This window comes from Epinephelus lanceolatus, chromosome 15, assembly GCF_041903045.1.
Source record: "Epinephelus lanceolatus isolate andai-2023 chromosome 15, ASM4190304v1, whole genome shotgun sequence".
NCBI classification, from domain to species: domain Eukaryota; kingdom Metazoa; phylum Chordata; class Actinopteri; order Perciformes; family Serranidae; genus Epinephelus; species Epinephelus lanceolatus.
In genome coordinates, this window is record NC_135748.1 from 5,059,305 (window position 1) to 5,082,993 (window position 23,689).

The 23,689-nt window shown below is 40.6% G+C and overlaps 1 pseudogene; it reads left to right on the forward strand.

Moving 5' to 3' along the window:
* Positions 1 to 21,169: 21,169 nt before the first annotated feature.
* LOC144467049 (general transcription factor II-I repeat domain-containing protein 2-like) lies at positions 21,170 to 21,844 on the forward strand (annotated as a pseudogene).
* The last annotated feature ends 1,845 nt before the right edge of the window (positions 21,845 to 23,689 follow it).

Sequence of the window (23,689 nt, forward strand, 5' to 3'; positions counted from 1 at the left end):
ATACAATATTTACATAACAAAGTAATCTTGCTTAGAAAACTGAGGAAATGTATGGTGTTTAACTTTTTGCCTTTTGGAAATCAGGATATCTTTTTACTTGCTTAGCTATTAGCTAAGTTTTGCATGCAACTGTCTGCTTGAAAAATCATAACAATGTGGTGTTCATTTGTGAGGATTAAATTGCCGGACAAATCATGTAAGTATCATAAAATTGTGTTTGCCACAGAGCTTATTTTCTGCAACAATCCAAAGTCCAATGGAAAAATCAAGTTAGTTTTGTGGGGAGGGAACCTAGGTGACACCAACTTCTGCATTGGCCCACAACAAAAAACATCATCCCTGCAGCACTCTATGGTAAACTCACTTCAGGGACCCACGGTGGGGCTAAAATGTCAGACCTGGAAGTGACTTTCTGTCAAGAGCTATAATATTCCACTAAAGTAAAGATGGCAGGAGCAGCAAAGAGCAGGGAGAGTGAATGTTCCTAACCTGCTAATCCTCTTTGCCCTCTGGGAAACTGCCTCTCAACATCTGCCCCCCAACTCCATCCAGCAGGCGGCCCTTTCATTTCTCTAATGTGAGCGTTGCGCACTTTGCCAACAACAGTTGGCTGTGCTGTGTCCGTGCACTGTGACCTGCAGCACTGATCTTCACACACAAGCACACACACAAAAACACTGGCTGAATTAAGCAGAGTGATAACCACACACTCTATCCCAGGGTTAAGTGAGGAAAACCATGAAGATCAGTTATTCCATAACATTTTGCTGACAAAAACACACACAAGCACACAAAAAAAATGACAGCTAGAGAAGTTTCTTAAACACAAAATATGCTATTTGTTTTATGCATACACATTTTTGCAACTCTTTCTGCCTGGTTCCATCTAAAAAACACATGCACCCCCTTTCTACAAAAGAGGGAACAAAAATGAAAGCGAGCTCCTGGAGCAAGCACAGCACTCCATCAAGGCAATTTATTTCTAACAGACTCAAGTGGAGATAAAATGTGACAGAGAAGAAAGTCCTCATTCAGAGAGGTCAAAAGGACAGGAGTCACTGAGAGCCTCAGCATCTCTCAACTTTGAACTTTAAACATTGATCTGGTTCATTTGGAGGAGAATTTTAAGATAACCACATGGCCTCCTTTTTACTGACTCATGTGAGTATACTTTCACTGGCCATCCCCCCCACACTTGAGTCTGTGGATCTGCCTCATTCATTTATATGTTTGTTCATTTGTGTCTTCATCCATCATCAAAAGCTCTTACAGATAATTACACTTGGATGAAAACTGATCAGTCTGTTCCAACATGTTCCAATGACACTGATTGGCCCAGAGGGAGAGTGTGCAGTTATAGGTTAAAATGTGTTGACTTTTTTCTCACTGGCTGAAGGAAAGCATCATTTGCTGGGACATGTATGCTTTGATTTTTTTTGCCTAAAAGTAACATAATCCTCAAAGTGATCAATGTGATTTCTAATAAGGTGTGTCTTCAGTTTGAGATGTTGCAACACTCTGAACATCAATGACAGAGTCATTGTTTTGAAGAGACGTTGAATACCGCCACTTTGTCTGTGATTTCTGCATCAGACACCTAACGCCAAAGGCCACCTTTCAGACCGGTATGATACGCCGCTGGGCAGCGTGAGTTTGTAATGCAGCCAGATGGAACCTTTTACAGCATTATGATACGTCACCGGTCGGCCAGATGCACCCAACGTGGCAGTATAATAAGCAGACAGGCACTGTCAGTTCATAATGCAGCTTGAGGGCACCTTCCATGGCAGTGTGATGTGCTTCTGGACAGTGTCAGTTTGAATACTGTTTGTAACAATGTAATATACAAGGTTGGAAAGTCCCTATACATTGTAAACCCCAATTCGCGTTCTCAAATTAAATTTTTTTTTGGAAACATCTGGCACTCAGAACCTTTAGTTTAGTACAATACAGTAACATAAAAGTTTTGAGTACACCAGACAACAACAAAAAAAATAAATAAATAAAAAATACATGTGTCACATGACCCTTGTCTGACAGGAATTTTATGTCAGACTAACATTTACAACATTTTTTTATCATTGTTCTAAAAATAATAATAATAATAATAATAATAATAATAATATATAAAAAATATATTGTGGTGAGCTTAGGTTTCTTTATTATTAGAAAAATAAGAAACAAGTCAGACCTGCTTAGCACTACTCTCCCCATCAGGACCTCCCTAGCTCGTTACACTTTACCTGCTCTCTGGGGGAGATGGGCGTGTTATGTGACATCACTTGAACCCTGGGACATTCTGTATTATTATCATGTCAAAACGACAAAAGCTCTCTGATGCCCACTCAACTACCACTACACTACTGAGAGGAGTGTATGTGGAGAGACAGAATATGAAATAACAACATCAACAAATCCATGTTAAAATCAGCAGGAGGAAAACTAGCTATCATTACGTCTAAGCAGCTGTTGGCCGCAACAAACAGCTCACAGAGGTTGCACTGATTTATATTTACAAGCATTCAAGCTCTCTTCAGTAGAAATTAGTATTGGGCGAAGGTAAATCAAAATGTTCTCATGATGTGTTCAGAGTAATCTTGTAAAATGTAGCATTCGGCGAGATACTGAATAAATACAGCTATTTAAGGGAGGAATTGTTGATGTTTTTACAGCACTATAAAATAGATATTACAGAGGGAAATATGATGTATCAAAAATAATAAAAAGGGTTTTTTTCTTATTTTTTTGAAAGATGTTCTCATGTGAAAGAAGGTTATGTTAAATGTTGTTTCATAAATGTGTATCATTGAATTTGTGATCATTCAGAGGTAGTGTAATAAAGGACTGAATGACTTTAAAACTGTTCTATTTTTTTCATAGTGTATATTTCTGTCTTTCCCTGGCACAAAAGAAGAATAAATAACAACAAAAAAAACAAAAGAAACACCAATATTACAACAATGGTATCGGCAAAATTGTAATTCTAAACACTGGTACAAGTATCAGACAAAACTTCAAAATTGGTGCATCCCTAGTTCAGTTAGAAAGTTAATGTTTGTACATTTTATTATTATTTTACAATGTAATATTTTATTGTTTATTCCTTCGATCTACTGTATAAAATATAATTCTTATAACTTTTTTATTGATTACTGATTTATAGAATTATTATTGCACAAGTGCATCCTGTTACTGAAAACAAATTAGCATATATTTTTTTAGCCTATTTTTTATGGTTAGCTAGATTTTTTTGGTGCCCAGGGCACCAAATGTGCCAGGAGTGCCACTGCGGTTATGGAAAATGAATGAATGAACTGTAATGAAATTATTTTTTTTTTCTTTTCTTTTCTTTTCTCAGTAGCTCTAAGGGATTATGTTTTTTTTTTTTTGTAATTTAATTTCAAGTAACAGGTTACACATAACTTACTCCCCAACATTGTCTCTAACAAGCCTAACCGAACTACCTGATCCGCAGGTTGTGGGTCTACCCACACATCATTACTAGTTACAATCTATTATTCATCAAAATGATAACACAATGCAATTCCTCCCTTTGGGTAATTATCCATGAGCAGTTTTAAACTTTGGTGAATTCCAGAAAATTCTTGAACAAAAAAAGGAAAAGGAGATCTCACAGCACACTAGCTCCAGAGGCTTTCTGACCCGCAGCCTTGCCTGGTTTCAGCTCAGAGGCAGTGGAGAGGCACAGGGGAGATGTGTTGGATCTAAATCAAAGGCAGACGAGCGCTGCAGGAGAGGGCGGGCTTGCAGGGGTCCTGGAAGAAGGAACTTTGTCTTTGTGGCAGGGCAGAACCCTTGAGCACAGTTTACATCTCAGAGCAGCAGGGTTCAAACTCATGCACATCCCTGCTGTCATCTCCCTCTACCCACTGCCGCAGCTACAAACCATTATATGGTTAAAGCTTTATTCTCTCAGTGCCTGGTCCCTGATCTGTTTTCTGTTAGAAAATACAATGGTGTATTAACCCAAGAGACTGGCTGGGGCAGTGTTTTGTAACAAGGGAGATTTTCATGGTAATAATTGTTTTATGTTTTCTTCTAATTGTAGCGAGAAACAGAATATTTAGTTGAAAATCTTAAAAATAAAATAAAATACAGACATCAAAGCAACCTTTAGTATTTAGAAAGAAAAAAGTAAAAATATAAGTCTCTTTTAAATATGGCCTGCTTCTCATTGCAGAGGTAAACACAGGCTCCAGCCACTCTTTGATCATTTAAAGTGTCAGCCATAGGCAACACCTTCCTTACAATGTCATTTAGCTTAGAAGCGAAATGAGATGGAAGCCAGAAACTAGGAATCTTTTTTTTTTCTAATGACATTGATTTGATTTGAAACCTTAGCTAAACGCCTCGCCCTCAGCCCTATCTGTGAGTCTGAGCTTTATTCAAATGATCCCCACATACATTATGAGGCTTTTAGCTGCCTTCCCATCCATGAGGAAGGCCCCGAGCTGCAGGTGAGATTAGATGTGACTGCATGATAATGGAAGCACTAATGCAATGACAGCCAGATTCATGCCACCCAAAGGTTATGGCCCAGGCAAATTCTTAATCAGCTCAAAATGTCAGAGAGCTAACCTTGGGTCCAAATAAGGGCATATCCAGGCATTAGGAGGCAGACCACGTCAGAATGCTGATGAGCCAGGTGTGTGTGTGTGTGTGTGTGTGTGTGTGCGTGTGTGTGTGTGTGTGTGTGTGGGTGGGTGTGTGTGTGTGTGTGTGTGTGTGTGGGGGGGGGGGGGGGGCTCTGTTTGTCAGAGGAATCAGCAGCCAAACTTTCTTTGTAACATGAGATGAGTGTCAGGAAGCATCATCCATCATGACAAGCTTGGCAAAGGTATTTCATTTTCTATATAAATGTATTTACCTTCAGCATATTTTTGGCCAAGTTCTTGCAGCTTTTGTAATTTCAGTGCGTTAAATGGGAATCATGTCTCGTCTCTTAAGAAGTGATCACTACCAGGAATGGGATAAGCTTATTCAAACTGACCTTAGACAAATGACATCTCAGACAAAAAAGAACCCTGAACAATAAATAACCAAACTCAAAAGAACATTTGATAGGTTATGGCCACTGCTCGTTAGAGGTGGGTATTTGGATTTTTATGAAGTAGCCTAATCAATTAATTAATTTTCTGTAACCGCTTATCCTGTTAGGGCTTGTGGGTGGATGGGTGGGGGTGGAGGGGGCTATCCAAGCTCACACTGGGCGAGAGGCAGGGTACACTCTGGACAGGTTGCCAGACTATCACAGAGCTGACACAAAGAGACACCACTTAACCTGGCCTGCATGTCTTTGGACTGTGGGAGGAGGCCAGAGTACCTGGAGAAAGTATCCTCAATGCTGACATTGGTAGAACATGCAAACTCCACACAGAAGGGTTTCCCCACCTTGTGGTTTGAACCAGGAACCCTCTTGCTGTGAGGTGACAATGCTAACCACTGCATCACCATGCCGCCTAAATAAATAAACTTAAAAAAGAGAGAAAAGAATAAAAACTATATATTTTTAATCATTATTCATAGATCAAATGCTTATCACTATTAACAACATTCACTGCCTCTTGGAGAAGAACATTCAACTGGGTTGAGAAACCCATTTTCACACAGAGATCGCGCTACATGGCAGATATGAAGTGCCTTCTTAATGCAGCCTTTGTATTTTTACATAGAACCAAACAACAGCGGCATCATATCGCTCCGTGTGTGATTTTAGACTGCATGTTGACATCACAGAAGCAAAAGAGGCAACCTCTAGTGTGATATATTACATATGTGTCAGCAGTGTTTTATAAACGATATCAACTGCATAAAATGACAATAACAATCATTTATCATCTCTGTTATATGGCAGCTGATCTTGTCCTCTGCTCAGAGGGTAAGGAGCTCCGGGACCTCATTGTTTTCCCAGTTCTTCTGCTGATTTTTTTTATCTCCTGGGATGAATCGCACACATAATATGCCGCCCATGATCCTGTCCTGCTTCTAGCTGTCCCGGTTATTGTTACTACCTCTAATGGGTTCAGTACATTCTCACCGACCCGACTATCAACGTTTAGTCATGGACTTCCGACGTTGAGATATGACGTTTTATTATTATTTTACAATGTAAGATTTTATTGTTTAGTCCCCTGAACAATTTATAATTCTTTTTTATTGATTATTGATTAATATAAATATTATTGCACATGTACAACATGTTACTGAAAGCAAATTAGCATATATAACCCTGGGTACACTGGTTGTTGAAGTTCTGGGACGCCGTGTCAGCTTCAGCCTGTTACATGCATTGCCTGTTTTACATAAAATACATTTGTGTTTTCATAGGAAATGTACAGTTTGCATACAGTCTCTTTCAAAATAAATCCACTATGTCGGTACAACACCGCTAATTGAAACATGGCAGGGTTTGGGTAGAAAAAACAGGGTATGGCTGTACAATCTTTTGGGAAGTGAAGACTGTCCTCCCATGTGACAGTCAGTAGTTGTTGGATCCATCCACCACCCCTCCCCCTTGCCCTGCTCAGGCTTCCACTGCCCCAACTTTTGGTATTGTCCCGTCACATTTCCCCCAAACGCTGCCGCATATCATGCCGACGTGAAAGGACAGCCTTTTTCGTCCGTGTCTAATGCCAGAAGTCACTGACCAAGTGCGGTTTTTGACTATTTCAGAGTAAGTCAGAGTTAATGCAGGCTTAAAGACTAGACAACAATGACTGTACCTTTTATACAGGATGGCAAGGCAGTGTAAAACGTGCTAATGACGAGTATAGCTCACTGTGTAGTGTGTGCAATAGTGAGTGTGTGGTTAGGCAGAAGAGAGCGATAAATAGCATCCAGGAAAATGACACTGTCTGATCACTGCCAGAGACACCAGAAGCTCCGAGCCAGCAAACTGGTGCTGTGGGAGGTAAAACGCGAACATTGTTTTGTTTTTTTTTTTAAAGATATTTTTTGGGCATTTTAGCCTTTAATTGATAGGACAGCTTAAGTGTGAAGGGGGGAGAGAGAGAGGGAAGGACATGCAGCAAAGGGCCACAGGCTGGAGTTGAACCCGGGCCGCTGCAGCAAGAGCCTTGTACATGGGACGCCTGCTCTACCACTAAGCCACCAATGCCCCAAACATGAACATTGTTTACAAAAATGTCTCATGCCAATGTACATGGATGTCCTTTATTAAGATGCAGGAGCTGAAAGCACTGGTGAGCTCGCCAAATGCATGAAGGATGGAGACGACTGGAGACGCCGATAGAGGGCTCGTCTGAGGACGACCAGATGATGATGATGATGATGATGATGATTTCAACTAATAATTTAACTGCCTTCAAAAGGGGATAACAGGTGGCCATATATCATCAACCTATTCATCAATGACACTTCAAATGCTTTCAGTGTTTACATGTCAACTGATAACTGATTTCTGTTATCAACCTGAAAGATTAACTACTTTAATGTGTCACATGTCAACTGACATTTTAACCAGTTATGGAGCATACACTCACCACTACATTTCAAGTGACTCAACATGTATTATTTAACTGACAGTTCAGCTGACTGACACTGTAATTTGCTGTCAGTGCAAGCATACCAACTGACATTTCCGCTGCTTTTGTCAATTACACTTTAATTGACAATTCAACTACTATATATATTAGTTGACTGTACGAACATGGGTACACTAATTTTAGTCATTGTAGTAATATATCTTATATTACACTGCCTTATGTATCATTGGATAATTACAGAGGACTATGCAGCTGCAGTGTTCATTGTTATCAGCTGATGTGTCATGGTCATGAGCAGACAGTTTAGGTTATTTTGCGAGATTTTAGGACAATGGGCATAAAAAGCTAATTGTTAAATGATTGTTTTCTAATCTAAAGATGAAAAAACTCTTTCCAGTCTACACTGAGCTGTAGCAGTCTCTCATTCTGCAAAATGTCTTCATACTGCATGTATTTCAGCCAGGTGGCTGTCAAGTGTGTATTGTCCTCGCAGTATTGGCAGCAGTGAAGGTGTTCACTCCTGTGGATAGTGGTTTCCCCCTGTGGTGATGTGCTCTGACCGCTGCTCTGTTCACTCCGCTAGCGTCAGTCTGTCAAACACAGCTGGACAGAGGGAGAAGTTTATGAACTCTGAGTGCACGAACGAATAACAGAACTATGGTTACAATATAGTAAACTTTGTTATATCTCACAAAGGCTGCTGAATGAACGCCCTATCACAACATAGTATTAACCCAGCCACACTGATCCTGACTGGCTATGGCGACTAGTCACCATAGCCTGCCTCGTTCTTTATAACCTAGGCCGCCACAGCAGAGAAATAGGGGCCCCAGCCAACCCAAGTGGTTAGCAACTGAACTTGGTGGAGTCATGGCCTAACTTTGTGGGAGTTGAGAGACAAGGAAAAGAAACCCTGCATATCACATTTCCTGGGTCATCAAGGAGCATGGAAACACATTGGTGTATCATGCCCAGAGGGAAGTCAGGTGCAGCGCAGCAAAAACCTTTTCACCAGTCCTGCAAGCACAGACCCTGAAAAGGAGCCCAACATGTCCAAGAGAAAAAAATCATATGAAAGGGCAGGGCGTAGACCATGGCATCCCTGTACATATGTCCTCTAAACTCACTCTTTAAAACAAGGTTGCCGACACTGCCGCACCATGTGTAAAATGTGCATGGGCCACAGTGGAAGGCTCCCTGCATGTCTGCCTGTAGGCTTGGGAGATGCAGCCACAAAGCCATCTTGCAAGGCACTTCTTGGATAGGGCCTTAACAGCACACCATCACCTAAGCACACAAATTAGCTGTTCAGTGTATCTGATGCCGGCCATTACATTCAACATAACATGCCAATGCAGGAACTGGGCAGAAGATGCAGTTTTGCCCTTCCTGTCCCCCTCATGGGGTGGAGGTAAAAAGACAACAACTGTATTACTCTTGACCTGAGCAAATTCCTTATGTCCTAAAGAAAAAAGGTAGGATTTGGTCTGAGGAAAAGCGCCACTGAGGTCACCATAAAACATCAAGCAACTGGAGAGTACAAATAGGGCGGTTAGTTCACACACAATCTTAGCTGAAAGCTGTCTTGAGCGATAATGCCTTCAGAGAGAACTGCTCCAGAGGCTCAAAGGGATCCTTCACCAAGGCCTTCAGCACCAATGGCAGGTCGCATTGTGTGGAGTAGGTGCACATTACTAGGCAATCTCCCCAGACCCCCTACAAGAACCGCTTCACTCTCACATGCTTATTTGTTCTGACACTGGGGAGGCAAATCTTCACCACTGTAACTTGGCCATCCTTCTTATTAGTCAGCCATTTTGTCCTGCAGGCCGTGTTGCCTCAGACAACGGGCCCTTCCAAAACCGGTCCCTACCCACTCAGATGTGGAGTGAAACTCCATTTGTAGTCACCTTCACAGCCGAATGAAGCACCCTTTATCAAGATGTAGGGGATAAACACAGCAGCAAGCTATATATATATATATATATATATATATAGGAAACTGTTTTTTATTTTTATTTTATTTTTTATATTTTTTGTAAACATCTTTTGGCTTTTCACTCTGTGATGTTTATAAGCTGCTTGGTTTTTGTAACAGTTCTTGTAGATATACAGCATCACAATCAAATGAATGTCTCTGTTTTCTAGAGACTAGAGAAGGATTTATTTTATCCGAAATACAATGTTACCTTTAAGATGTCTGGATGACAACAGGCTTATAAATGTCTATCTTAGTTTGATCAGTTTATGTTTGTTATGGTAGTTGCGGAACTTTATTTGTATGGCGTGTTTTCCATGATAAACATAATACATGCACATAGTAAGTAAGTCGGCATCAGTGCAGGCTCACTGTTGGAAGGTTTTATAACTCACTTCCACTTCAAACTACTTGGTTTGGGATGGCACACAATGTGGCAGACCCTCTGGGCTCTAGTTTCCCGGCGCAGTGCAGGGTGGCGCAGGGTGGCGAACCCCGCGCAGAGCTAGTTTCGAGCAGGGCAACGCGAGGCGCGCTCAGTTTGGTAGTTTGGCAGACTGGTGCGCTGAGATGGGTGTGGCGGCGCAGCAGGGGGAGGTGTCGACAGATCCAGCTTGGCGCAGTGACAGTTTCGTGCCAAAAGGCTTCACCGAAGGTGCACATGTCACCAAAACCTCACAGGCAGGTTTCCAGAATGTCAGGCACATTAACAATGCAATAAATACCCAAAAAAACACTATTCAATGCAACTATCTGCAATCAGCACATAAATGTATCTCTATATCGACTGTCCCGTCACATCTGATGTCAGATCAAAGGGGATTGGCACCGTTTGGCACGTTTGGCACGCGTAATGGAAACCCAACCTGATTTGATTAACACAGCTGCAAACTAATGAGTTCACATCCCTCTCAGCCAACCACAAACAGCCACAGCATCAGATAGGGAGTATATATTCAGCATCTGTCATCTTAGAAAAGTCAAAAGAAAAGAAACAGAGTGAGACTGCGAGAGAGAAAGAGAGAGCGCACGCACGAGAGAAACGCAACATTGATTTACAATTGTGGTGACCTCCTCCCAGGCTACCTTTGCATTATCAGCTCGTGGAGGTCTGCTCGCAGTTCTGTATATTCGGACACTGCGAGCTTGGACCTCCCGGACCAAAACATCAGTTTCCTCCTGGGAGAAGTTTGGCTGTCTGACGCTGCTGCTCTCTTCCACCATGGCGAATTGAGTAAACTCTCATTACACCTTCGTGCGGCACATTTAAGGGTGAGGAGAGGGGCTCATTTGATTGGTGTGATGTGTGTAAAACCCACTCCACGCCTTCTCTCCTCCCTCTTTCCGACTTGAGTAGCTGCGCCAGGCGCACGGTGTGCCAAACTTGCAAAATCTGCCCGACCACACCCAGTTGGCGAAGCGCAGGTGCGCTGCACCCCCGTCTCGCCTGGTCTGCGAAACTAGAGCCCTCTGTGTTAATGCAGAAACAGAGTGAAAGTGGGTAGGGAGAGGGTTTAGGGGGTGGTTTGGGAAAAGGCCAGTGTGAACTCAGGCACACTTTGTCTCTTAAACACACACACTTACACATCCACGCTTGTATAGATAATTGTTAGAATTTGATGTTTATCTTTGCTTTGTTGCTTTATTGTGAATACTTTGGAATTGTACTTGCTGTCTGTTAAATATTGCACAAGAGTGAAAGGATCATCAGCTACTGTGTCAAGAACTCCGAAATCCTTCTATCTTTACTATTGATGTGGTAATTTTGGTTATAGTGATAATTTAACCTATTAATCAGAGTTCAAGATTGATAGTTGAGTGTACTGATTTCATTAACTGGCTATCATTTTTCCTTTTTCGGGAATGGTCCCTCACCAGTTGATTAGATATAGATTAAATCATTTTATTTATTATAATCAATAATCAAACTGTTCTTTATTCAGGGAAAATTGACTGAGCATTAAACTCTTTTACAGCAATGTCCTGACTTCACTTTCAGTGGGCTGGAAGGATACAAATGCATGATAGCAGTCACAATATAATGAGAAAAAAGTTCATAAAAACAAATAACTAGCAGCAACTAGCAGCAAGAATTATAAACAGCAATAAAAAAAATAATTTCATTCATTTCATTCATTCATTTATTCATTTGTAACTGTTTATCTTGATAGGGGTCATGGGGGGCTGGAGCTTATCCCATCTGACACTGGGCGAGAGGTGGGGTACACACTGGAGAGGTCACCGGACTATCACAGAGCTGACACATAGAGACAGACAACCATTCACACTCACATTCACTCCTACAGACAATTTAGAGTCAGTTAACCAAGCATGCATGTCTTTGGACTGTGGGAGGAGGCCGGAGTACCCGGAAAAAAACCATGCTGACACAGGGAGAACATGCAAACTCCACACAGAAGGGCTAACCCACCGCGCAGTTCGAACCAGTAACCCTCTTGCTGTGTTGTGACAATGCTAACCACTGCACCACTGTGCTGCCTAAATAAATAGACAAAAACAAAAACAAAAAAACAATATTTGTTTTGATAATTATTAGGTATTGTATAAGCCATCTGCCCTACCACTGAATTAAGTTGTGTTTAGATAGAATGCTAAGTAAATGTTTAAGGCTGTAGTCTCCTGGTCAACTGGTCGATTATTTGGTTGATATGTTCTCGTCCGACCAAATTCTCATTGGTCGAATAATCGCCGTGTTACTTTCATAAGGAGAAAAGTGCTACATCAATAGCTTTCTAGGATTAATCCATTATTTCCTGTGGCGGGAGGGACAGGCTAAATTACCTGTGAAAATGGGGGTGTTTCAAAACACCCCCTTTGTTTACACAACGTTGAACTCGCCCACCCTCACGCTCAGCAGTGACGCAGACCTCCTGTCTGCATACTGACACCTTTTCCCTCAGTGGAAACAAAGCTTGTATTTACTTGTATTTCACAGATAAGGAACAATAAATTGTGAAGACAGTAAAGCCTCCACTAAAATAGCATTTTAAGTCATGTGTGTGATATATCCTTCAATGATTTATACATAGGGAATTATCCTGGCTTCATATGAACAGAGGATATCTCCGCTCGTCGCTAGGCTAATTTATACAATGTAAAATGCCATAGGCTGGCGCTAATAACGTTAGCATGTTGTATTTGTTTGGAAAACGTGTTTAGTATAAGACAGTTGTTTTGTCAGTGAACCTTGTGAGTTGTAATGGAGCCAAATTGTGTGCCCTTACCTTTGTTAAATGTTGCTGTTGTCCCTGGTTTTATATGAGACAAGGGAAAGGTCGCTAGCTGCTAGGCTAATTTATACGATATAAATTGCCATAGGCTGGTGCTAATAACGTTAACATGTTGTATTTGCTTGGAAAACGTGTTCAGTATAAGACAGTTGTTTTTTCGGTGAATGCTGTGAATTGCAATGGAGCCAAATTATGTGCCGTTACCTTTGTTAAATGTTGCTGTTGTCCTTGGTTTTATATGAGAAAAGGGAAAGATCGCTAGACGCTAGGCTAATTTATACAGTGTAAAATGCCATAGACTTGTGCTAATAACGTTAACATGTTGTATTGGTGGGGGAAGTGTGTCCAGATAAAGAGTTCGTCTGTCAATGCTGCGATTTATAGTGAAGCCAAGTAGGTACTTGTGTTTGAAATTGTCTCTATTAAGCCATATTTAATGTGTGTTTTGAATCAACTAAACTTTACAGCACGAAACAGAGTCCTCCACCACTGACTAGCGTTTTGGAGGTGTAACTGCAGAGTGACACAGACACACCACCGCAGAAGTAAAAATAACATGCAGTTTTTTTTTTTCTTTTTTCCCACGACTAATTGATTAGTTGAAGATTATGTACGACTTCAGTTGACCAAGATTTTCTTTGGTTGACTACAGCCCTATAAATGTTACGGGTCCAGGGATGTTAACCGCAGTAACAAAAATGTAACCTGTATGAAGCAGGTACAGAAGAGGCAATGAGGACAAGGTGCGCTGCGTTTCCTTCCAGATTGCTCCTCATGGTTGTTTTATTAACAAGCCACATGTAAACAACAGATTTCACTTCTATGCATTTCAGTTTCTTCTGTTCTTTTCAGTCTCTTCCCTATGTTCAGTCCATCACTTTCAGTATCTCACAATCCTCACAGCTTCACTAAAGCATCCATTTACCATTTCTGTGATAAACACAAACTGTTGACTTTTATAATTATTTCTCACAGTATACCACTGCTTAAATTATTCTTCACATTTAGTGTAACTCAGGACATGAAATGTCCCTTTTTATACAGTATGCTTACTTCTGTAATAATTACAGGCCACTGAAATGAATGAATGAATGAATCAATGTCTTTATTCCAGACACAGGGAAGGTCCATAGTACAGTACTAACATATAAAATAAATAACAACCAGTGCACCAACTCAACAATTTGCTGTAGCTAGCTAGTAACATATACATCCACTGTGTGTGAAGTGTGAATGTTTGTGGGATTACAGTAAAACTTCAATTAATAGCTCAGGTTATTGCTTTCTTAAATCACTGAACTTATGGGACTATATGGGACAGGCCTTTAATTCCTTTCACACAAAACTGTTGCTCAGCAAAGATGGGAAATACAATCAAATTATTTATTTAAACCAGTATGAAGATTACTTGTATAAATATTAGGTTTCACATAATATATAAATTATGAGTTATTCATTTGATCTAGTTTGATCAACATCAGAGAGCGAATGTTATACACTCGAGGATTATGGCACCTGGCATACTGACACAAGACCACTTTATCCTGTTAAAACAAAGCTCACAACTTTAATTTTAATGAAAAACTCTTTTGATTATTTTGATCAGGACCCTGACTGGATAAAGGAGGGTAATCGAGGAATGGACACATAATTTGAGGTAGCCAACAATACGCTTTTAAACATTCAAAGAATTACTATAAAAATACATGAAATGCTTGGCAACCAGACCAGGCATCTAATAGAGACAGGCATTTCTTTGTCAAAATGTGTAGTCACACTGGGCTAGTAAAAGAGACTGGGCATTAAAATGGGACTACGCTTTTAATTTAAGGTTTATGGTATGTGACAGGTCAGCTTCAGACTGATTTTGAAACACCAGCAACCCCAGGTTTTCTCTGCTCTTTCATTCCAACTGCTCTCTTTGTAACTTCTGTCTCTGTGTGTTTATGACCTGGTCGCAGGATATGCGCTATTTTGTCATTCAGTTGAAACATTTCACCCTGAGCAGATGCTTTGCCTCAATTTAGGCCGTGCAGGGAGAATTTACATTTTCAACTTCAAATCTAAACATGTCATCTCTAAAACTTGCTTTGTAGTCAGTCTTAACCAAGGTCAGACACACACACACACACACTCACACTCATGTATATATCTATATAATCACTATATTAAAATAAAGCACTGATGATCTGAGAGATGAGGCTGTTAGTTTTAGTGAAGCAGGTAACCTTAAAAGAGACAGACCTCAGAACAACAGCTGGCAATATGAAAGTTGGTTCGCTGTTAACCAAGTCCTACAAATATTTTTTGAAATAATCAGTGTTGGGCAAGTTACTCTTAAAGTGTATTCAATATTACTAATTACCTTTATTTGAAAGTAATAACTTACTTTACAATATTACTCTCTGTGTAGACTAATAAGTTACTTATTACACTACTTTTGACTTACTTTGACAAAAATGCACTGAGAAGAACTAATAAAATAGATGAGGGTCATGTTGTTTCACAGCAGGTAATCAAAGCACAGTTCATTTCAAATCTAGTGCTACACAGGTCTGACCCATTCATGCATTCACATACAGTGGTCACCACTTTGTATTAAAATCCCCTGCTTATATTGATAATAGTGTGATGATACTGAACCATTAAATAGCCTAGACCTTTTAAAATAAAAGAATACCATTGGACACAGGGAGGGTCAGGCAGAGGCTCAAAGTCTAACAGTTATGAGATATGGATAAATATTTGTGGGCCTATGATATGAAACACAATAAGCAAATATGCACAGCAAACAGAATGTTGTGCGAGTCAGTAACTATGACGAGCGCAAATTAATACACTGGAGCTAGGAGACTCACCTGCCAGTTCTTGGACATGCTGGTCAGCTACAACAGCACCGGAGAGAGTTATGCATAAGAACAGGACTGCCAGCATTGTTTTGCAGTTGTAGGGGACATGAATGGAAACTTATCCAACGTATACTAACATCACCCAGATATGCCGATCACCGGGACGAGGAAACAAAAAAATAAGAGGCCAGCTCCTTATCCCAGCTGCTTTCAGGTAGCCTTAGGACGCAAAAGCAGAATGGGATATATTGTAGACATTGCAGGGACAATAATGGAAACTCATTGAACATGACAACGCACAGTACAATGTAACTTAAATGTGCCAATCACTGGCACCCTTCTATAATGTAGTCTGTAATGACATGACAAGACACAATAACTTTCAAGGGGTATTTTTAATGATGGCACACTGGTGGAAGTGGAGTGGTGTGGATCAGTGTGGATGAATGAAGAATGAACACAATAAACAATTTATTTGGGGTGGTAACGCATTACATGACATTGTAAATGTAATAAAATAACCCGATATCCTCTTGGTAATGCATTACATTACTTTGTTACCACTAAAGCAGACCTTGGCATTGTACGGCCCGCGGGCCGGATCCGGCCTACATGATGGTTCTATCCGGCCCGCGAGGTTAAAGACAAACCACACAATATTACTTAGGAGGCTAAAGAGACAAATGAAATTATCTATTCTGACTTTTGTTTTGAAATGCATGTGTGGCGTGAGTGCATTTCCTCCTGTCACGCTTGATGTGAGTGATGTTGGCGGTCACTGTATCATCTGCTGAAGTGACCGAGACACGCCCATGACAAGTTGAGCGAATGTGAATTTTCATTTTGTTCGTGTAACACAGTTGATGGAGGAACATACTGGAGTCACCTGCTACAAATGAACACTAAAAAGTGCAAGGTTGATGCCGAATGTCGAGTGTTTAATAAGTCATGGACTGCTAAGAATTTTTTCACAGAGGTCAGCAATAAAGCTGTGTGTTTAGTTGGCAACAAACATGTGGCTGTGTTAAAAGTCTATAACTTGAGCTGTCACTTCGAGACAGAACACACAGAGAAATACAAAAATTTATACAAAAAACAGAAAAGTCCAAGGCACTCTCTTTCAATCTATAAAATGCCATTATTCACATGACATTGTCACAGTGACATTAAAAACCAAACTCTGACGCGTTTCGGCATATAGCCTTCGTCAGGGAGTCAAACAGAGTTGTGAGGAAACACCTTATTCTTTTGTAGTGGTGTTCCACCAATGAAAATCTTCCACCTGGTCCCAGTGACACAGAGAGAGTGTGGAAATCAGCCAACACCTGTAGGGGCGTGGCCTCTACAGGTGGACACAGAGAGGGTGTGCAAAAACAGCCAACCTCTGTAAAGACCCACCTTAAAATAAAATAAAACTGAAGAAAAAGGGCAAAATCATCAGTACTGACAATCATCAGAAAAGTTAAAGGCACATGCAGCAATATATACAATAACAGTGGTTGTCCAAACAAACAAATATTGACAACGTAGAAAAAATAATGATGAATTCACAGAAACACCGTAAAATCTAGGTCTTCATTAAGGCCAGGATGTCTGGTAGCCTGTAATTTGTGTATCCAAAAAGCTTCCCGTTGGTTCAGTGTTTTTAGTCTGTCACCTTTGCGTGTGGAGGATGGAATGTGGTCAATACCAAAGGCTTGTAAAGTGGATGGATTACTGTTATGGAAGTCCAAATAATGTTTTGCCATAGGGTAATTAACATTACCAGTGCGGATGGCATATTTGTGTTCTGCTAACCTGTCTTGAAGACGTCTTTTTGTTCTTCCAATGTAAAACACTTTACAACTAGGACACTTGACTCCAACCTATAGATGACAAAAGTAGTTTTACAGTTTATGAAATGATTGATAGTGAACTCTTTCTGAGATGTGAAATCTATAAATGTTTTGGTTTGCATTACATTTGTGCAGTGGTTACAATGGTTACACTTGTAGGACCCTCTAGGTTTGATACCCAACCATGTTTGTTGGGTGTTTGGTTTAAGATGGCTGTGTACCAGTTTATCCTGTAGGGTGGGGCACCTCCTGAAACTGATTAAAGGTGGTTCAGAGAAAACTTGACCAAGTGTATCATCACTTTCAATAATGCCCCAATTTCTTTTTATAATATGTTTAATATTTTCTGCTTCTGTGCTGTATGTTGTTACAAACATCATTCTACCTTTTGTTTGTTTTGGAGCCTGTCTTTGTAGGAGGGTTTGTCTGTCCAGATTCTTGGCTCTAGTGTATGCTTTCTGTAGGTTTGTGTTATTATATCCCCATTCTATAAAACATGACAACATTTCTTTAGATTTCATCTCAAATTCCTGTTCCTGGTCACATATTCTCCGCACACGCTGAAACTGTCCATAGGGAATATTTTCGTTAAGTCTCTTGGGGTGGAAACTTCTGGCATGTAGTGTGGTATTTTTGTCTGTAGGTTTCCTATACGTACAGTACAGGCCAAAAGTTTGGACACACCTTCTCATTCAATGCGTTTTCTTTATTTTCATGACTATTTACATTGTAGATTCTCACTGAAGGCATCAAAACTATGAATGAACACATGTGGAGTTATGTACTTAACAAAAAAAGGTGAAATAACTGAAAACATGTTTTATATTCTAGTTTCTTCAAAATAGCCACCCTTTGCTCTGATTACTGCTTTGCACACTCTTGGCATTCTCTCCATGAGCTTCAAGAGGTAGTCACCTGAAATGGTTTCCACTTTACAGGTGTGCCTTATCAGGGTTAATTAGTGGAATTTCTTGCTTTATCAATGGGGTTGGGACCATCAGTTGTGTTGTGCAGAAGTCAGGTTAATACACAGCCGACAGCCCTATTGGACAACTGTTAAAATTCATATTATGACAAGAACCAATCAGCTAACTAAAGAAAAACGAGTGGCCATCATTACTTTAAGAAATGAAGGTCAGTCAGTCCGGAAAATTGCAAAAACTTTAAATGTGTCCCCAAGTGGAGTCGCAAAAACCATCAAGCGCTACAACGAAACTGGCACACATGAGGACCGACCCAGGAAAGGAAGACCAAGAGTCACCTCTGCTTCTGAGGATAAGTTCATCTGAGTCACCAGCCTCAGAAATCGCAAGTTAACAGCAGCTCAGATCAGAGACCAGATGAATGCCACACAGAGTTCTAGCAGCAGACCCATCTCTAGAACAACTGTTAAGAGGAGACTGCGCGAATCAGGCCTTCATGGTCAAATAGCTGCTAGGAAACCACTGCTAAGGAGAGGCAACAAGCAGAAGAGATTTGTTTGGGCCGAGAAACACAAAGAATGGACATTAGACCAGTGGAAATCTGTGTTTTGGTCTGATGAGTCCAAATTTGAGATCTTTGGTTCCAACCACCGTGTCTTTGTGAGACGCAGAAAAGGTGAACGGATGGATTCCACATGCCTGGTTCCCACTGTGAAGCATGGAGGAGGAGGTGTGATGGTGTGGGGGTGTTTTGCTGGTGACACTGTTGGGGATTTATTCAAAATTGAAGGCACACTGAACCAGCATGGCTACCACAGCATCCTGCAGCGACATGCTATCCCATCCGGTTTGCGTTTAGTTGGACGATCATTTATATTTCAACAGGACAATGACCCCAAACACACCTCCAGGCTGTGTAAGGGCTATTTGACCAAGAAGGAGAGTGATGGAGTGCTGCGGCAGATGACCTGGCCTCCACAGTCACCGGACCTGAACCCAATCAAGATGGTTTGGGGTGAGCTGGACCGCAGAGTGAAGGCAAAGGGGCCAACAAGTGCTAAACACCTCTGGGAACTCCTTCAAGACTGTTGGAAAACCATTTCAGGTGACTACCTCTTGAAGCTCATCGAGAGAATGCCAAGAGTGTGCAAAGCAGTATTCAGAGCAAAGGGTGGCTATTTTGAAGAAACTAGAATATAAAACATGTTTTCAGTTATTTCACCTTTTTTTGTTAAGTACATAACTCCACATGTGTTCATTCATAGTTTTGATGCCTTCAGTGAGAATCTACAATGTAAATAGTCATGAAAATAAAGAAAACGCATTGAATGAGAAGGTGTGTCCAAACTTTTGGCCTCTACTGTAGATGTATGCAAATTCCCTTGAATATCTTTACAAATCTCAAGATCTAAGAAATGTATGCTCTCCTTGCTGTAATCTAAAGACAGCTTGATGTTAGGGTTAATACTGTTCAAAAAGGTGTGGAAGGCAAGTAGCTCTTCCTCTGACCCCGACCAAAGCACACAAACATCATCAATGTACCGACCCCACCAGATAATATGTTTCAGGGACCTATTTCTTTGCTGGTCAAATATAAAATCTTCCTCCCATTTTCCCAGATACAGGCCTGCGTAAGAGGGACTATAACAAGCTCCCATTGCACATCCTTTTATCTGCTTAAACACCTTGTCCTGAAAGATGAAAACATTGTTAGTCAAAGTCCATTCTGTTAGTGCCAATAAAAACTCATTGGGTGGCATTTCAGATTCTGACCAAGAGCTCAAAAAGTATTTAAGGGCTGCCAGGCCCTGTTCATGTTCTATGGTGGTGTATAATGATTCAACATCCACAGTGGCTAGAAAAGTCTCTGTGCCTATGTTTTCCAGTTGTGTGAGTCTGTTCAGGACGTCAGTTGTGTCTTGAACATAAGCTGGAAGAGAAGGTAGAAATGACTTGATGAAATAGTCAACATATTTTGACACTGGTTCAGTAAGGCTATCATTGCCTGATATTGCCTGGGGGGTTGGTCACACATTTATGTACTTTTGGAAGCATGTAGAAGGATGGCATACATGGATTTTCCTCACAACTCTGTTTGACTCCCTGATGAAGGCTATATGCTGAAACGCGTCGGACTTTGGTTTTTAATGTCACTGTGACAATGCCATGTGAATAAAGGCATTTTATAGATTTAAAGAGAGTGCCTTGGACTTTTCCGTGTTTTTTGTATGCATTTTGTGTCCCTGTCCAAAGAGCACCTCTAACCAAGGATGAGTCCACGAAGTGCTCCTGTTTTGAACATTGTTTGATTAAATACAAAAATTTGTTGGAAGATGAGATTCACTGCTAGCTAAGCTACAAAAGCAGCAGGGCTTTTTACAAAGCTCCATGCAACAAAGGAGGGACATGTAAAAACCAGCTATGTATTAGCTCACAAAATTGCCAAAAAAAGCAAGCCATTTTCTGATGGGGAATTTATCAAGGAGTGCCTGGTTGACTTCCTGGAAATACTGTGTTCGGTGAAGACAGAGTCTTTTCGAAATCTGTCTCTTTCAAGACGAACTGTTACGAGACGCGTCAAGGACATTGCAGGAAATCTGGAGCTATAGCTGAAAAGCAAGACGGACAATTTCATCTTCGTCTCCTTGGCCCTGGATGAGAGTTGTGATGTACGTGACACAGCCCAGCTACTGATCTTCATAAAAGGAATACCTAAAGACTTTGAAATGAAGGAGGAACTGGCTTTTATGCAATCACTGAAAGGGACGACAACCGGTAAGGATTTATTTTCGGAGGCAAATGCATGCATGCCAAAGTTAGATGCAGGAGTGACTGAGATTAACCCAGAACAGAGACTATTATTTCTGCATTGTATTATTCATCAAGAGGTGCTCTGCAAATCGGTACTGAAGATAAACCATGTTGTGGATGTTGCTACAAAAGTTGTAAACTTCATCAGGGCACGAGAATTAAATCACAGGCAGTTTGTTGCACTGTTGGAGGAGCATGAGACTGAACTGGCAGACCTGTGCTACCACACAGCTGTCAGGTGGCTCAGCCTGGGCAAAATACTCAAACAAGTGTGGGACCTGAAATCAGAGATTCAGGAGTTTTGTCAGATGAAAGGGAAGAACATCCCGGTGGATTTGGCTTTTGCTGTTGACATAACTGCCTTCATGAATGAACTGGATGCAAAATTGCAAGGAAAGGGTCTCTTTGCACATGAGATACATAGCTTAGTCAAGGCCTTCATGAAGAAGATGTTGCTTCTCTCTTGACAAGTGGAGAGCAACCTACTCACACACCTTCCCACAATGAAAGAAAAGGCTCCATCTGTTGATCAGCTCAGCAGATATGCAGCCATGTTGACTGCGTTGCATGGAGAGTTTTGCAGGCGATTTCAAGACTTTAAAGCAGTGGAGCTTCTCCTTTTACATGTGATGTGGACAGTGCCCCCAGTGATGTGCAACTTGAACATATAGACTTGCAGTCTGATGCATTGCTGGCACAGCACTTCAAATCAGTGCCATTACTGACATTTTACTCATCTCTCAAAGAGGAGAACTTCCCACACATGAGAAGACTGGCCTGGAGGATGCTGGTTCTCTTTGGATCAACATATGCGAACAGACATTCTCAGTAATGAAATTCAACAAGTCAAAATACAGATCTTCTCTAACTGATGATCATCTGTCAGCGGTGCTGCGCATAGCAACATCAGGAATTACACCTGACTTTGATTCACAAGTTAAAGCCCATCAGAGACTTAATTCCTCCCACTGAGTAAATGGGCAAAACTACCCATGGGGTTAAGTTTGTATCAAAGACATCTTACTGCTGTTTTCTAAAAGACTGTCAAGATGACCAATATACTTGTTAAACAGGAAAAAGTTATGTAAGAGCACATGTGTATCACATGTTTGAATGCACTGTATTTGTGTAGAAAACAGTATTATTTTTTTGTCAAGATTTTTGTTTTTTTGGCATTGACAGTCCACACTGAATTATCCAAAAAAAAAAAAAAAATACCCCTGTTCTCATAAATTAAAAAAAAATAAAAATAAATAGCCTATACATGTGTTTAAAGGTCAGGACAGGAAATATTATGCCAAAGATGCAAACAGGAGTACAGGATGAGTTGTGGCCAAGCATCATATGTTTGTTTTGTGTCTGCAAGACAGCATTATTTTGTCATGCTATTTGTTTTTGGCATTGAGAATCCACAGTGGATTATTAAAAAACAAACTAATGTTCTCATTTGAAAACAGTAATTTGTACATTTTATACCTGGCTGTTCTTGCCAAATGCAAAACAAGAATACAGGATGGGTTGTGTCCACAGCATTCCTGGTGTGCTGCTTTAGATTACCTGTACAGTATTTTCAAATACTCCTGCATAATTTAATGTTCTTAATAAGATAATTGTTTGGAGTGATTTTCAATATAATAAATGCTGAAGACTAAGAGTAAGTGTACAGTATGTTTTTTTATTTAATCTTAGCGATAAAATTGAGGTACAGTGTGACAAAAAAATTGTGTGGCCCCTGGCAACAATCGGGGTTTCTCATGTGGCCCCCTAGGAATAATAATTGCCCACCTCTGCACTAAAGCGTAATATATTACTGTAATGCGTTACCCCCAACACTGGAAATAATGAATTTCAGAGATGCAACATGCTGCCCACAATATTGTTATGCAAGGGTTGTATGCATAACACAATGTCTTGGTGCTCACCTCGAACACGCATCTATCTGTCTGCTTTCTGTATGCCTCTCATGCCTCCGCTCCATTGTGTCTGTCTTCCCACACATAGACACACACGCACACATGCTTGGGGTATATTCCTCTATGTTTCCTTTGTGGTAGCAACTACACTCAGTACAATGAATGCTGCCTCCACCCACCTGAGTGCAATTAAACACAAAAATATGAACCTGAACCTGTATCTGTACCTGTATGGATGACAGTTTTTGAGGGGGTCAAATGGGGGGCTTGCTACCTTTTAGCTTTTTCTTGCAGAAATCCTTTCTTTTTAACCTAAACCATGATTTTTTTTCTCAAACTGAACTTCAAACCTAAGAAATTACTAAGAATCCAAAACTAAAGTGATTTCCACTCTGCTGTGCCCCACAGAGGTTCAAGCATGATGACTGGATGATTCTAAAGCAAAGCTCCCTGGGAGTGGTAGTTTACTGATCTGTTTACATTTACGCTTACTCAGTCTTGAACTCTCTATCAAGGTTAATGCAATTTTGTCCTGATGATTCAACTAGAAGAGTTTCATGCCCATCAAAGCCTTTGCAGTGCTCAAGTTATGAGTCACTGAAT